We start from the raw sequence: 16,773 nt of genomic DNA on the forward strand, positions 1-16,773 counted from the left end.
GCTTAGTAGCCATAATATATAAAGAACTCCTAAAACTCAAAACAGAGCAGACAATGGCAACCCACTCCAGTACTCTTGCTTGGAAAATTCCATGGATGGAGGAGCCTGATGGGCTGCAGTCCATGGGGTCGCAAAGAGTTGGACACAGCTGAAGCAACTTAGCAGCAGCAGCAGTAAAACTCAAAAACAAAACAAAAAACCACCCAATTAACCTATTATCAAATAGGCAAAGAACTTGCAGAGCCATTTCTCCAAATATATACAAATAGCCACTAAGTACAGGGAAAGATGTTCAACATCACTAATCAAAACAGTAAGACATCACCTCATATTCACCAGGATAGTGAAAGTGAAAGTCACTCAGTCGTGTCCAACTCTTTGCGACCCTATGGACTGGGGTTCATGGAATTCTCCAGGTCAGAATACTGGAGTGGGTAGCCTTTCCCTTCTCCAGGGAATCTTCCCTATCCAGGGACTGAAGCCAGGTCTCCCGCATTGCAGGCAGAGTCTTTACCAGCTGAGCCACAAGGGAAGCCCAAGAATACTGAAGTGGGTAGCCAATCCCTTTTCCAGCGGATCTTCCCGACCCAGGAATCGAACTAGGGTCTCCTGCATTGCAGGCAGGTTCTTTACCAACTGAGCTATGAGGGAAGCCCACTCATCAGGATGGCTACTATCAAAAAAAAAAAAAAGAGAGAGAGGAAAAAAATAACAAATGTTGGCAAAGATGTGGAGAAACTGGGACCTTTGTGTAGTGTTGGTGAAACTATAAAATGGTACAACTACTATGGAAAACAGTAGGGAGGTTCCTCAGAAAACTAAAAATAGAACTACCACCATGTTCTAGCAATCCCACTTTTGCATATATATCCAAAAGAACTGAAGGAAAGGTCTGGAGATATTTGCAAACCTATGTTCACAGCAGCACTACTCACAACAGCCAATAGGCAGAAGCAATCCAAGTGTCTTATCAGCTGATAATGGATAAACAAAATGTTGTACATACATACAATGGAATGTTATTCAGACTTAAAAGGAAGGTAATCGGCTCACTACTACAATATGGATGAATCTTGAGGGTGAAAGTGAAAATAAGACAGTCACAAAGGACAGATACTGTATGGTTCCACTTAAAAGAGGTATCTAGAGTAGTCAAACTCATAGAAACACAAAGCAGAAACGTGGTTGCTAGGAACTGAGATGAGGGAAAACAGGTAGTTGTTTATGGTGCAGAGTTTCAGTTTTGCAAAATGAAAAGAGTTCTGGACACTGGTTATACAACAGGGTTAATGTATTTAACATTATCAAACTATACACTTTAAAATGGTTAAGATGGTTAAGATATTATGTGTATTTTATCACAATTACAATTCTTTTTAAAAAATTTCAATCCCCAGATAAACCTAAACAGAAAATTTCTTTATTTCTTTTACAAGAAATACTAAGGGAAATGCTTCAGGATGATACTAGAGAGTAGCTGAAATTTACACAAAATAACAGAGAATTAATTAAAGCAATTACACAGCTAACTGCAAAAGACTGTGTAACTGCGTTATTTCTTCTCCCTTCTTCCCTTTCATGATCTGAAAAGCTTCACTGGCAGAATGCGCAGCAAGGAAGACCAGGCGGAAAAAGGGGTAAGGCAGGCTGTCACTGCCACCATCAACACGGGCAGCCTAGTTTGCCACCGAAAGGAAAACAGCAGATCTGGAGGAGGAGTTGTCTGATGAGAAGGTGTGCAAAGCAGCAAAATTCATCATTCCTGCCCCTCCTGGAGAATTTAACGAGGTGCTTAATGACGTTCTGTTATTGCTTAACAATGACACTCTTCTGAGGAAGGGGCAGCCCATGCATACCAGTTCACCTCAGTAAAAACTGAAGGTTATGAAAATCAGGCATTGAAAACAGAACATGGTAACTTGGGAAACGGACAGTTTTTGGAACCAAAAAACCTGATCACTTAAAAAAGGACACAACTGATCCAACACTGTATGAGGCAGAAAATGCAACTGAACCATGGCAAACTTGCGTAATAACTGCTCTCTGCTGCTGCTGCTAAGTCACTTCAATCGTGTCTGACTCTGTGTCAGTACTGTATATGGCTAAAAAAAATAGATGGACAGCAAACAGTTATTGCATGCATAGAAAGCCATTAATTTCAAGCAAAAGACTTTTGGAACGGTCACTGGAGTTCAGAGTGGATGTTTACAATTATTCCTTCAACTACTCAGGTGCCTGGCATCTTGAATTCAGGTTCCTTATTATGAAAATGGTAAGGTTCAGCCATGAGTCATAAAGATATACAAGATTCCCTAACAGTGTCTAATGAGGTGCAAACAGCAAATGCATTTATAAAGATTGAAGAGGCTAAAAAGAATGAATACCGAACTGTCATCAGTGAAAATTATCAGACAATGTCATACACAACTTTCATCAACGGTTCCCAATTACTCACACTAAGATTGATTGGAACAAGATCCTTAACTACAAGATTGGCAAAGAAATGCAGAATGCATTAAGATAAACACTGCAAAACCAGATCATTTTAGTGTCTTTGTGTTTTAAAAAATACTCATTACAAAAGTATTCAAAACTGTCAAGCTCACCACCCAGTCAGATGGGCAGTTGCCATTTAAAATCACTGTAATTAATTAGTTTGATTAAAGCACAAAGTTTAGTAATCAACCGTTATTTATTATTTCTCTTATTCAAAGAGGACTGAAAATCAGTTTAGTTTAAATGTCTTTTACTTTCTGTTATGCCTTTCTTTCTCATAATGAAGAGATGATTTCTCTAATGTCAAACATTTTTCAAGTGTTTCAAAATTTTTTTACTTACCGTAACCCTAAAATTGCTGTCTTTGGTTTATAAAGTGGATAACTTTTGATATTTGCCCAGTTCAATTTAATGAAGTCAGTAATGGACACTACAGTTTAAGGAGGGATGTACTTAGCCATATACGCTAAAGAAATTGTCTTCATTTTTCCCCTCATCTCTTTCACTTACGTAAGATTGAGATTAGAGGGAAAACATTTTGTTTATCAACTGTGTTTAACCCTTTCAAGAAGGTTATTTAGCTACCTTAGCATTTAAACTTTTTTGAAACAAGGCCAATGTCTAATGCTATCTTGACATTCTTAATTAAATGAAAATACTTATTTCAGAAATGCATTTAATGCTTTTTTCCCTCGTGACAGTTATGCAAATTAGCTTTGGATTACAAGCTATGGCCCCAATTTATATTTATCATAGAGCCACAGCTGTATTATAACAAGGCAAAATGCAGCATATATAATCCTGAACTCATGACCGTGACTCAGCTTATTTTTCTCTTGTACAGAGAAGTACTAAAATTCAGTGTCTCCCCCAGTGAGCCAATGACTGGGAATTCACCTCGCAATGCAGGGGACATAGGTTCAATCCCTCGTCTGGGAACTAGGATCCCACGCACCACAGAGCAACTACGCTGGCGCGCCACAACTACTGAGCCTGTGCGCCACAACGAGAGTCTGTGCTGCAGCGAAAGACCCCGCATGCCACAGCTGCCCCGACAGCAAAAGGAAGGAAGGAAGGAAAGGGGGGAAAGTAAAGTACTAAAATTCAATGTGACAATAAAGTGAAATTTTTCCTATTTCAAAAAAAACACAATTGTATGAAACAATATATATCTAATCATACTGTTGGGCACATAAACATACAGAAATGTATTTGACAATGACAGCACAAAGGAGATCAACAGGTACTGATCTGTGCTAAAATAAGAAAATAATACCAGATACTCAAAAGGAAGAAATGAGTACAAAAAAAGAAGACAAAAGAAATTCATATAACTAACTACAAAACATCTGCTTGTTATTCTCCCTTCTCCCAGATTCTTCAAAAAAACCTATTACAGAAAGTATTAACTCTTACATCACTTGGTATGTAACATATCTGTAACATATGCAGATGTTATGTTTAACAGTAATAACATTAAAGGGGCAGGGTAAGGAACGGGGTTATATTGGCATAAACCTTCTAAATTTCACTGGAATTTAGTCCTAATGAATCGCAAGCAGATTCTGATAAATTAACAGTGTACACTGTAAGCCCCCAAAAATAACTCAGTAATTATAACTTTAAAAATCATTAGAATTAAATCAACACAAGAGAAAAATACCTACTTAAAACCAAAAATGGCAATATAAGAAGGTCTAAAAGAACAAAAAGACACGAGATATATAGAAAACAAAAAATTAAACAGTAGATATAAATCAAAACATATCAACAGCATTTAATGTGAGTGAATTAAACAATCCAATCAAAGATATACAGTTGTGTTAGACTACATGAAAAACAAGATTCAACTATATGCTCTCTACAGGAGAGACACTTTAGGCTGAAAATACAAACAGGTTGAAAGTAAAAGGATGAAAAGCAGATTTATAATCATAAAACATGTAGAATGGCTACTGCAATATAAAAATGTATTAAAATAAAAAGGTTACTAAAAATAAAGAGGAACATTTCAGAATGATAAAAGGGTCAAACCACCAAGAATAACCTAATAATTCAAAATATATATTCACTTCGCATCAGAGCTCCAAAATACCTTAAGGAAAAACTAACAGAACTGAAGGAAAAAAGAAACAATAATTAGAATTCAATACTCCAGTTTCCCAAAGTAGTGGATGGATATTTTTTGGTGATACTTGAACATTTAAAAAAACAAACAACAACAAAACCAGAGCAAAGTCAATGGGTTTCCTACATACCGGCTATGAACAATTAGAATTTAAAATTAAAAACACAATAGCACTGGGACTTCCCTGGCAGTCTAGTGGGTAGGACTCTGTGCTTCCACTGCAGGAAGTATGGGCTTGGCATGTGGTCAGGGAACTAAGATGATGCACAGGGGGTAAAAAAAGCCCATTTTGCTCTTCAGGGACTCATCCACCTGGATGAGTCCTGTAGATGTGAAACAGGGGAGGGAGGCTCTTGCAGGGAGAGAAGACCACCCAGCTTGGGGAGGCACCTGCAGGGTTCCAGTAGCAGGGAACTGCCTAGTGTCCCTCTGCCCACTCGGCCCTGGAGGGCCTCCTAAGACCACCACCTCCAGGCCCCCTGCACCTTCCAGGGAGCCCTCCTCCAGCCTCTCTCCTCCCTCCAGGGCTTATTCCTCCTTCCAGGCCAAGTCCTCGGCCATCCGGGTGGCCCCCCCACCCTTCAGGGTCCCCCTCTATTCTCCAGTTTCCTCTCCCCTTCAAGGTCCTTGTCTTTTGTGGGCCCTCATCCCCCAACCAGGGGCTCTGTCTGCCCTCTGGACTGGGCCCTCCACCAGTTGGGACCCCTTTCTCTACCCTCTGGCTCCCTCTTCCTTCCAGGGGCCCCCTCTATTCTTCAGGAGCCCCCTCCCTCCAGGGTCACCTCCGAGGGCACCCACTGCCCATGTAGGTCTTACAAATGCAGAAGGGAAGGAAGACAAAGCAGAGGCAGCAGGGGAGGGTCCCTCTGGATGGGGAGGAGAGGGGAATCCAACTGGTGTTCCCCTACCTACTTGGCCCCAGGGAGCCTCCTGGAGACCCAGGTTTATCCTCCCCACCCTGAAGCGAGAAGCACTGCAGAAACTTGGGTGGAGTCCAGGCCACCTGCCACGCCCTACACAGAGGCACTGCAGAGGCTTTCTCAGTTCGGGTAGAACCCCCTCTCTAGGGTCTTTCCTGGAGGCTTAGGTCCTGAATCAGGACCCCACCCCCTGCTACATCCCACCTCCACCCAAACACCACATAAGTCATCCCCCACCTAAGCACAGCCCTTCACATGCAAGTTTTTTTCTGTTTTTAAGGGTGGTTTTTTTTTCCAATACTTTTTTTACTGTTTACCAGCAGAGTTCAGTTTTACCCTCCAGTGGTTGTTTCATACATATTCTTGTTTTTCTATTATTTGTTAGTTTTCTAAATTTATTTTATTATTTTTTAGTCTTCATTATTTTTCTGCCCCCTCTTGTTTTTTATTTTTTATTTTTATAGACATAATTTTTTTTCTTCTTTGCTACTGGAGTCCAGTTTCACCCTTCTGAGGTTATTTTCTATTCTTTGTTATTGTTTTGCCTTTTTTTTTTTCTTTTTCTTCCTTTCCAACAGTTTTCTTTTCCACAACCATGGCTTGTGGAATCCCAGTTCAGGACTGAGCCCCAGGAGGCAGGAGTGCTGAATCCGAATGGCTAGAGTAACAGAGAAAACTTCAGGTGCCAGGGAATATTAATGAAGAGTGAGGTTTCCAAAGGTCCACATCTCAAAACAAAGACCCAGTTCTACCCAACTACCTGAACACTCCACTGCTGGATACTAAGGCTAAACAACTTGTGAGACAGGAACGTAGTCCCAACCATCAAAAAAATAAAAAAAAAAAAGAAACAACAAAAAAATACGTTACAGATGAAGGAGCAAGTTAAAAACTACAAGACCAAATAAATGAAGAGGAAACAGGCAACCTATGTGAAAAAGAATTTCAAGTAATGGCAGTAAAGAAGTTTCAAAATATCAAAAATAGAAAAAATACAAGAATCATTTAACACATCTACTAAAGACCTAGAATAAATAAAAATAAACAGACATGAACAACACAATCACTGAAATTAAAAATAATCTAAAAGGAATCAACAGTAGAATAACTGAGGCAGAAGAATGGATAAGTGAGCTGGAAGACAGAATGACAGAAATAACTACTGAGGAGCAGAAAAAAGAAATAAAAGAATTGAGGACAGTCTCAGAGACCTCTGGGACAATAATAAATGCACCAAAATTCAAATTATTAGCATTTCAGAAGAAGAGAAACAAAGGGTATGAGAAAACATGTGAGGAGGTTATAGTGGAAAACTTCCCTACTATAGAAACAGAAATAGGCACCCAAGTCCAGGAAGCCCAGACAGTCCCATATAGGATAAACCCAAAGAGAAACACAACAACACACATATTAATCACACTTAAAAAAATTAAACTCAAAAAATACTAGAAGCAGCAATGGAAAAGCAAAAAATAACATGCAAAGCAATCCCCATAAGGTTAACGGCTGATTCTTCAGCAGAAACTCTGCAGGCCAGAGAGAGTGGCAGGATATATTTAAAGTGATGAAGGATAAAAACTTACAACCAAGAGTACTCTACCCAGCAAGGATCTCATTCAGATTTGAAGAAGAAATCAAAAGCTTTACAGACAAGCAACAGTTCAGTGAATTTAGCACCACCAAACCAGCTTTACAACAAATGCTAAAGGAACTTCTACAGAAGAAACAGACTCACAAAAATAAATCCTGAACACTTAAGAAAATGGCATTAGGAACATATATATAACTACCTTAAATGTAAATGGATTAAATGCTACAATCAAGACACAAACTGGCTGAATGGATACAGAAACAAGACCTGTGTATATGCTGCCTACAGGAGAGCCACTTCAGACCTAAGGACACATACAGACTGAAAGTTGAGGGATGAAAAAAGATATTCCATGCAAGTGGGAATCAAAAGATAGTGGGAGTAGCAATACTTGTATTAGACAAAATAGACATAAAAAAAAAACTGTTACGAAAAATAAGGAAGGACACGACATAATGAAAAAGGGACCAATTCAAGAAGATATAACAATTATAAATACTAATTCACCCAACATAGAAGCACCTCAATACATAATGCAAATACTAATGACCACAAAAGGGGAAACTGACAGTAATATAGTAATACAAGGGAACTTTAACACCCCAATTACACCAATGGACAGATCATCCAGACAGAAAATTTATAAGGAAACACAAGCCTTAAATCACATACTAGTCCAAATGGAGCTAACTGATATCTTCAGGACATTCCATCCCAAAACAGCAGAATACACTTTTTTCTCAACTGAACATGGAACATTCTCCAGGATGGATTACATCTTGGGTCACAAATCAAGCATCGGAAAATTTAAGAAAACTAAAATTGTATCAAGCATATTTTCTGACCACAATGCTATGCAACTTGGTATCAATTACAGGAAAAGAAAGAAAACTGTAAAAATCACAAATACATGGAGGCTAAACAACACACTTCTAAATAACCAACAAGTCACTGAAGACATCAAAAAGGTTATTTTAAAAAATACCTAGAAACAAAAAGACAATGAAAACACAATGACCCAAAACCTGTGGCATGCAGCAAAATCAGTTCTAAGAGGAAAGTTTATAGCAATACAAGCCTATCTCAAAAAACAACAACCACCAAAAATCAACAACCTGACTTTACACCTAAAGCCACTAGAAAAAGAACAAAAAACCCTGAAGTTAGCAGAAGGGAAGAAATTAGAAAGATCAGAGCAGAAATACATGAAAAAGAAAGGAACAATAGCAAAGTTCAATAAAACTAAAAGTTAGTTCTTTGAGAAGATAAACAAAATTGACAAACCACTAGCCAGACTCATCAAGGAAAAAAAGGGAGAGGACTCAAATCAATAAAATTAGAAATGAAAAAGAACTTACAAGAGACAACACAGAAATACAAAGGATCTTAAGAGTCAACAACAAGTAACTATATGCCAATAAAATGGACAACCTGGAAGAAATGGGCAAGTTCTTAGAAAAACCTTCCAAAACTGAACCAGGAAGAAACAGAAATCATGAATGGACCAATTACAAGCACTGAAATAAAAACTGTGATCAAAAATCTTCAACAAACAAAAGCCCAGGGCCAGATGGCTTCACAGGTAAATCCCTCATAAAGTTTAGAGAAGAACTAACACCTATCCTGCTAAAACTATTCCAGAAAATTGCAGAGGAAGGAAAAACCCCATACTCATTCCAGGAGGCCACCATCACCAAAACCAGACAAAGACACCACAAAAAAAGAAAATTCCAGGCCAATATCAAACTCCTCAACAAAATTTTAGCAAAAAAAAGGCAATAATATATTAAAAGGATCATACATCATGACCAAGTGGGATTTATCCCAGGGATGCATGGATTCTTCAATATATGCAAAAAAATCAATGTGATACACATATCAAAAAACTGAAAGATAAAAACCATATGATCATCTCAATAGATGCAAAGAAAGCTTCTGACAAAATTCAACACTCATTTATGATAAAAACTCTTCAGAAAGTAAGCACAGAAGGAACCTACATCAATATAATAAAGGCCATACAAGACAAATCCAAAGCAAATATTCTCAATGGTGAAAAACGGAAAGCACTTCCTCTAAGACTAGGAACAAGAGAACGGTGTCCACTCTCATCACTATTATCCAACACAGTGTTGGAAGTCCTAGCCACAGCAATCAGAGATGAAAAAGAAATAAAAGAAATCCAAATTGAAAATAAAGATAAAACGTTCGCTGTCTGCAAATGACATGATACTATACAAAGAAAAATCTAAAGATTCTGCCAGAAAATTACTAGAGTTAATCAATGAATAGAGTAAAGTCACAGGATATAAAATTAATACACACAAATCCTTTGCATTCCTATACACTAACAATGAAAAATCAGAAAAAGGTTAAGGAAACAATCCCATTCACCACTGCAGTAAAAAGGATAAAATACCTAGGAATAAACCTACCTAAAAGAAAAAAGACCCTATGCAGAAAACTATAGGATACCAATGAAAGAAATCCAAGATGTCACAAATAGATGGAGAGATATACCATGTTCTTGAATTGGAGAAATCAATATTGCGAAAATGACTATACAACCCAAGTGAAGTGAAGCGAAGTCGCTCAGCCGTGTCCAACTCTTTGCGACCCCATGGACTGTAGCCTATCAGGCTCCTCCATCCATGGGATTTTCCAGGCAAGAGTGCTGGAGTGGATTGCCATTTCCTTCTCCAGGGGATCTTCCCGACCCAGGGATCAAACCCAGGTCCCCCGCATTGCAGGCAGACACTTTACCGTCTGAGCCACTAGGAAAGCCCACATATATACAAATCTACAAATTCACTGCAATCCCTATCAAATTACCAATGGTATTTTTCTACAGAACTAGAACAAAAAAATTTACGATTTGCATGGAAAGACAGAAGACCCCGAATAGCCAAAGCAATCTTAACAAAGAAAAACAGAGCTGGAGGAATCAACCTTCCTGACTTCAGACTATACTACAAAGCTACAGTCATCACAAGTATGGTACAAGCACAAAAACAAATACAAATCAATGAACAAGACAGAAAGCCCAGAGATAAATTTACACACCTATGGACACCTTATCTTTGACAAAGGAGGCAAGAATATACAATGGAGAAAAGACAGCCTCTTCAGCAAGTAGTTCTGGGGAAACTGGACAGCTACATGCTAAAGAATGACACTAGAAGACTTCCTAACATCATACTCAAAAATAAATACACACTGGATTAGACTTAAATGTAAGGTCAGAAAGTATAAAGCTCTTAGGGGAAAACACAGGCAGGATATTCCTTGACATAAACCACAAGATCCTATGACCCACCTCCTAGAGTTATGGGGAAAAAAAAAATGAGACCTAATTAAACTTAAAAGCTTTTGCACAACAAAGGAAACAATAAATAAGATTAAAAGACAACCCTCAAAATAGGAGAAAACTGCAAATGAAACAACTGACAAAGGATTAATCTAGAATATATAAGCAGCTTGTACAGCTCAATATTAGGAAAACAAACAGCCCAATCAAAAAATGGGCACAGATATTTCTCCGAAGAAGACATACAGATGGCCAATAAACAGATGAAAAGATGCTCAACGTCACTAATTATTAGAGAAATGCAAATCAAAACTTCAATGAGGTATCACCTCACGCCAGTCAGAATGGCCAACATCAAAAAATTTACAAACAATAAATGTTGGAGAGGATGTAGAGAAAAGGGAACTCTACACTGTTGGTGGGAATACAAACTGATACAGCCATTATGGAGAACAGGATAAAGATTACTTCAAATACTAGGAATAAGTCATCACATGACCCAGCAATCCCACTACTGGGCCCTGAGAAAACCATAACCAAAACTCAAGACACATGTACCCCAACGTTCACTGCAGCACCGCTTACCAGAGCCAGGACATGAAGCAAGCTGGATGCCCATCAGCAGAGGAATCAACAAAAAAAAAGTGGCACATACATACACAACAGAATATTACTCAGTCATCAAGAAGAATGAATTCGACTCAGTTCTCATGAGATGGATGAAGCTAGAGCCTGTTATTATATACAGTGAACTCAGAAAGACAGAAACAAATATAGTAATTAACACATATATACATAATCTAGAAAAATTATATTGATGAAGCTGTTTGCAGGGAAGGAATGGAGACAAAGATGTAGAGAATGGACTTATGGACACCGTGGGGGGGGGGAGAGAGTGGGACAAATGCAGAACGCAGCATCAATATATATACATTGTCCAGTGCAAGCTGGATAGGTGCTGAGAAGTTGTTGTGCGGCACAGGGAGCCCAGTCTAGTGCTCTGTGATGACGTGGAGGGATGGGATGAGTGGTGGGGAGAGAGGCTAGGGAGGGAGAGGATGTACGTATAATTATGGCTGATTTGCATTGTTGTACATCAGAAACCAACCTACCAATGGGAGGGGGGAGTAATTTAAACTTTAAAAATAGAGGGTATATGGAGAGTCAAAAGACCCAAGAAAGCCAAAAAAACAACACAGACACTATCTGACTTAAAGACTTAGTATAAAGCTACAGCAATCGAGATAATGTGGCATTGGTGAAAGGCCAGACAAACAGATCACTGTAACACAACAAAGTCCAGAAACAGACCAAAATAAAGACCACTGATCCTTGACAAAGGAACAAAGGCAACATAATGGAGCAAAGACAGTCTTTTCAACAAATGATGCTGGAATAACTGGACGTACACGTGCAAAAAGTGAATCGAGACAGATCTTACACCTTTCACAAAATTTAACTCAAAATGAATCATAGATGTAAACAGAGAATATAAAACTGTAAAAACTGTAAAACATCTAGAATATAATATAGGAGAAAACCTAGACGATCTTGGCTACGGTGATCACTTTTTCGGTACAACACCAAAGGCACAACCCTTGAAAGAAATAATTGATAAGCTGGACTCATCAAAATTAAAAATTTTTGTTCCATGAAAGACAATGTCAAGAGAACGAGAAGACAAGCCACAGACTAGGAGAAGATATTTCTAAAAGACATAACCTGATAAGGACTGTTAACCAAAATACACCACTGAGCACACATACAGCTGGTCATCCGACTGCTTGGTACTGACCCAAATGGACTGAAAAGACGGTTAGTCTCTCAGTCGTGTCTGATTCTCTGCAGCCTCACACACTGCAGCCCACCAGGCTCCTCTGTCACGGAATTTTCCAGGCAGGAATACTGCAGTGGGTAGCCATTCCCTTCTCCAGGGGGTCTTCCCGACCCAGGGTTTGAACCCAGGTCTTCTGCATTGCAGGTAGATTCACTACAGTCTGACTCATCAGGGAAGTCCAACTAAAATATCCTTTAGTAGATGAATGACTAAAATAAACTGTGGTTCATTTACACAATAATATTATTCAGAACTAAAAAGAAATGAGCCACTAAGTCATGAAAAGACACGGAGAAACTATATTGGTGGATACACGCCATTATACATTTGTCAAAAACCATAGAATGTACAATACCAAAAGTGAGCCCTAATATAATCTCTGGCTTTGGATGTCAATGTAGGTTCATCATAACAAATGTATTACACTCTGACGTGGGATATTGACAGTGGAGGATGCTGTGCATGTGCGGGAGCAGGAGGTAGATGGGAAGTCTCTGTACTGTCCAGTTTTTTTTTGGAACCTACAATTGCTCTAAAAAATGATCTGTTGAGGAAATTCCCTGGTGGTCCAATGGTTAGGACACCATGCTTTCACTGCCAAGGGCACAGGTTCAATCCCTTGTGGGGGAACTAAGATCCCACAAGCTATGAAAGTAAAAGTGAAAGTCACTTTGCGACCCCATGGACTATACAGTCCATGGAATTCTCCAGACCAGAATACTGGAATGGGCAGCTGTTCCCTTCTCCAGGGGATCTTCCCAACCCAGGCATCAAACCCAGGTCTTCAGCATTGCAGGTGGATTCTTTACCAGCTGAGCCACAAGGGAAGCCCAAGAATACTGGAGTGGGTAGCCTATCCCTTCTCCAGCAGATCTTCCTGACTCAGGAACTTAACCAGGGTCTCCTGCATTGAAGGCGGATTCTTTAACAACTGAGCTACTAGGAAAGCCAAGCTATGGAGCATGGTAAAAACAAACAAACAAAACCACAGTCCTTGAAAAACAACTAAAACAAAGCTCTGGTCCAGCAGGCAAGGAGTTAGGAAGTCATTACTCCTATCACTACAAAGAGAAAAAACCTAAACAAATTGAAGACCAACAACTCTTCTTACATCCACCAGAGAATTGAAATTAAGGGCAAACTACAGTCCCCCAAATCAGAGACAGACAAACAGATACAATCACAACAAACGGGACAGAGTTCCAGAGCAGACACCACCAAGGACAGGGAAGGGAAGCCTAAACTGTAACTGACAAATTATTAGAGGCTCAGGATAGAGAACTCTGAGATTTAAAAACTCGAGGGAAAGTCTTAGAGGGGCTCCCACACTTTTGGAGTTTTACTTCCAGGAACTGCACCAGGTTTCAGGGTTAAGATGAGAGAAAAACCTCTTGCTCTGGCAGGAGAAGAGGGAAAAGTAGTCATTTTGAAATTAGCCTAGAGCATTCTGTCCTTAAGACCTGCCCATAAAAGAAACTAGTTCACCAGAGACTGGGGTTTTACAGAGACGAAGTGATGTGGGAAAGGGAAATAGTCAACTCCAAGCCCTCTCCTAGCTTTCTTATTTCATTTAAGGAGAAACCAATGCAAAACCCTAGTGGAGCTCACAGCCTAGGGAAAGAGTGAGCCCTAATAACAGGGCTACAGAGCACCTCCCCTCCACCCATACCTTACCACTACATCAACAGGGCTCCTGATGATACGGCATATGAATGAAAGAACAGCACATCCAGATCTTATTTAGGAAGTCCTTAGAGAAATCCAAAGAAAACGGGGAACAAAAACAAGGTCATCAGGGAAGTTTTAGCCTTTGACACCTACTGCTATGAGAAACAAACACAAAATCAGCTCTAACCACATAAACTTAACGAAATCTCACACTAAAAGGCTCTTTACTTCAGTTCCTATCATATCATATTCATTCAGTACATGCCTGGTTTTCCACACACACACACATTACAAAACATAAAAGACAAAAACAAAAGCAGGTTAGAGACAGCAAGGATCAGAATCAGACTCAGATAAGGCAGAGATGTTGGAGGTTCAGTTTGTAAAGATGCGAAAGTTCTGGAGATAGATTGTGGTAGAGATTACAGAACAATGTCAATGTACTTAATGAAACTTAAAGCTGGTTAAAATGGGGAAATTCCCTGGTGGGCCAGTATTCAGGACTCGGTGCTTTCACTGCCAGGGCCCCAAGTTCAATCCCTGGTTGTGGAACTAAGATCCTGAAAGCTGCGAGGCTCAGCCAAAATAAATATATTTTTAGAATGCTTAAACTGGTAAATTTTACAGTATATATATATTTTACCACAATTTTTAAGAAAAGAAAAAGAAGTCAAGGTAGGAAAAAAGAAACGAGCCCCCAAACCATGAAAAGACATGGAAGAACCTTAAATACATATTCCTAAGTGAAAGAAGCCATTCTAAAAGGCTACATACTGTATGACTCTAACTACATGACTTTCTGGAAAATGCCAAACTACAAAGACAATAAAAACAGCAGCAGGTGCCAGGGTTCCAGAGGAAGGAGGGAAAGGACAAATAAGCAAAACACAGGAATTTTTTTTTAGGCAGTGAAACTATTCAATGTGATACTGTAATAGTGGATATATGTCATTATACATTTGTCAGAATCCAAAGAATGTACAAAAAAGTGGACTCTAATAAAAACATACACTTATAATTAATAGCAATGTATCAATATTGGCTTACCAATTGTAACAAATATGCCAGCCTAATACAAGATGTTAATAACAGAGAAAACAGGGGAGGGAAAAGAGGTACATGGAATTCTGAACTTTTTGCTAACCATAGAACTGCTCCCAGTGAAGTCTACTGGGACTTCCCTAGTGGTCCAGTGGTTAAGAATCCAGCTGCCAATGCAGGGGACACAGGTTCCATCCTTGGTCTGGGAAATAGCACATGCCGAGAGGCACTAAGGCCATGCAGCACAACTTCTGAAGCCCACACTCCTAGAGCCCACGCCCCGCAACAGGAGAAGCCACAGTGAGAAGCCTGAGCACCGCAACAGAGGGTAGTCCCTGCTCACCACAGCTAGAGAAAGCCTAAGGGCTGCCGCAAAGATCCGGCGCAGCCAAAACATAATGCTAACAGTTAAAAAAAAAGGACAGCCACCTGTGAAAAGATCAACAAGGAAATATAAGATGTGAACACACTATAAGCAAACTACATTACAGAATATTCCATCCTAGAGCAGCAGAATATACATTCTTCTCAGCATACACGGAACATCTCCAGGATAGACAATATGTTAGGTTACAAAGCAAGCCTCAATTTTTTAGAAAATTTATCTTACTGACGTACAGGCGATTTACAATGTTGTGTTAACTTCTGCTGTACAGCACAGTGATTCAGTTATAAACACAAGCGTCAAATTTTTTAAAAAATTTAAATCATGGAAAGTATATTCTCCAGCCAAAATGGAATGAAATTAGAAATCTATAACAGAAAGAAGTTAAGGAAATTCACAAACATGGAAATTAAGCAACAGACTCCTAAACAACCAATGAAAAGATAAAAGAAATCACAAAGAGAATTTTCAACTATTTTGAGATAGACAACAGGCAGAAAACAACTCAGATGTCCATCAACTGATACGGATAAACAAAAGTAGTATATCCATACAATGAATGCTATTAAGTCATAAAAAGGAATGAAAAATTGATGTTATTTACATGGATTCCTAAAAACATTATGCTAAGTGAAAGAAGCCAGTCATAAAAGACCGCATATTGGAATTCCTTGGTGGTCCACTGGCTAGGACTCAATGCTCTCACTGCCAGGGTTCGAACCCTGGTGGGGGAACAAAGATCCAGGAATCCGTGTGGCATGTACCATATATTACATGATTTCATTTATATTAAATGACCAAAACAGGCAACTCTACAGAAAGGGAAAGTAGATTAACAGTTGCTTAGAGGAATGGAAGCAAGAGGGGTGATAGCTAAAGTGTATAGGGTTTCTTTTTGAGGTCATGAAAAAATTGTTCTAAAATTGTGGTGGTGGCTACACATATCTTTTAACATACTGAAAACCACTGAACTGTGCAATAAAATACAGGGAAAATTGCACAGTATTTAAATTATGTCACAACAAAACTGTTTAAAATGTTTTTAAATAAGCCGGCTGAGCATTCAGCACATGAAGTAAAATTAAATAAATCAAAATAAACCTAGGGAAACAGTAAAAGATGAGAGCTGAAATTAACAAACTAAATGGTGAAAAAATCAATAGAATTAAACTTAAATATAAGAGCAGTTTCTTTGGATGAAAAAAATTAACAAAACATATCCATAGTTATTCAGATCAAGAGGAAAATAAAATATATAAAATTAGGAATGAGAAATGGAAATAATCACAAATGCAATGGAAAAAATAAAGAGTACTATGTAACACTTCATTATAATTAACTAAAAATCCTTATTGAAATGATTTTCCAGAAAAATCATAAATTAGCAAAATTAACTGCCC

At 38.8% G+C, this 16,773-nt stretch overlaps 1 protein-coding gene and 1 pseudogene across 6 annotated transcripts in view; one reads left to right on the forward strand and one right to left on the reverse strand.

The window, feature by feature from the left end:
• Positions 1 to 16,773, reverse strand: part of ALMS1 (ALMS1, centrosome and basal body associated protein) — a 187,208-nt gene that overhangs the window by 164,837 nt on the left and 5,598 nt on the right. The window lies entirely within an intron of this gene.
• On the forward strand, positions 1,605 to 2,524 carry LOC102191710 (annotated as a pseudogene).

The sequence above is a fragment of the Capra hircus genome, chromosome 11 (assembly GCF_001704415.2).
Source record: "Capra hircus breed San Clemente chromosome 11, ASM170441v1, whole genome shotgun sequence".
Classification (NCBI taxonomy): Eukaryota; Metazoa; Chordata; class Mammalia; order Artiodactyla; family Bovidae; genus Capra; species Capra hircus.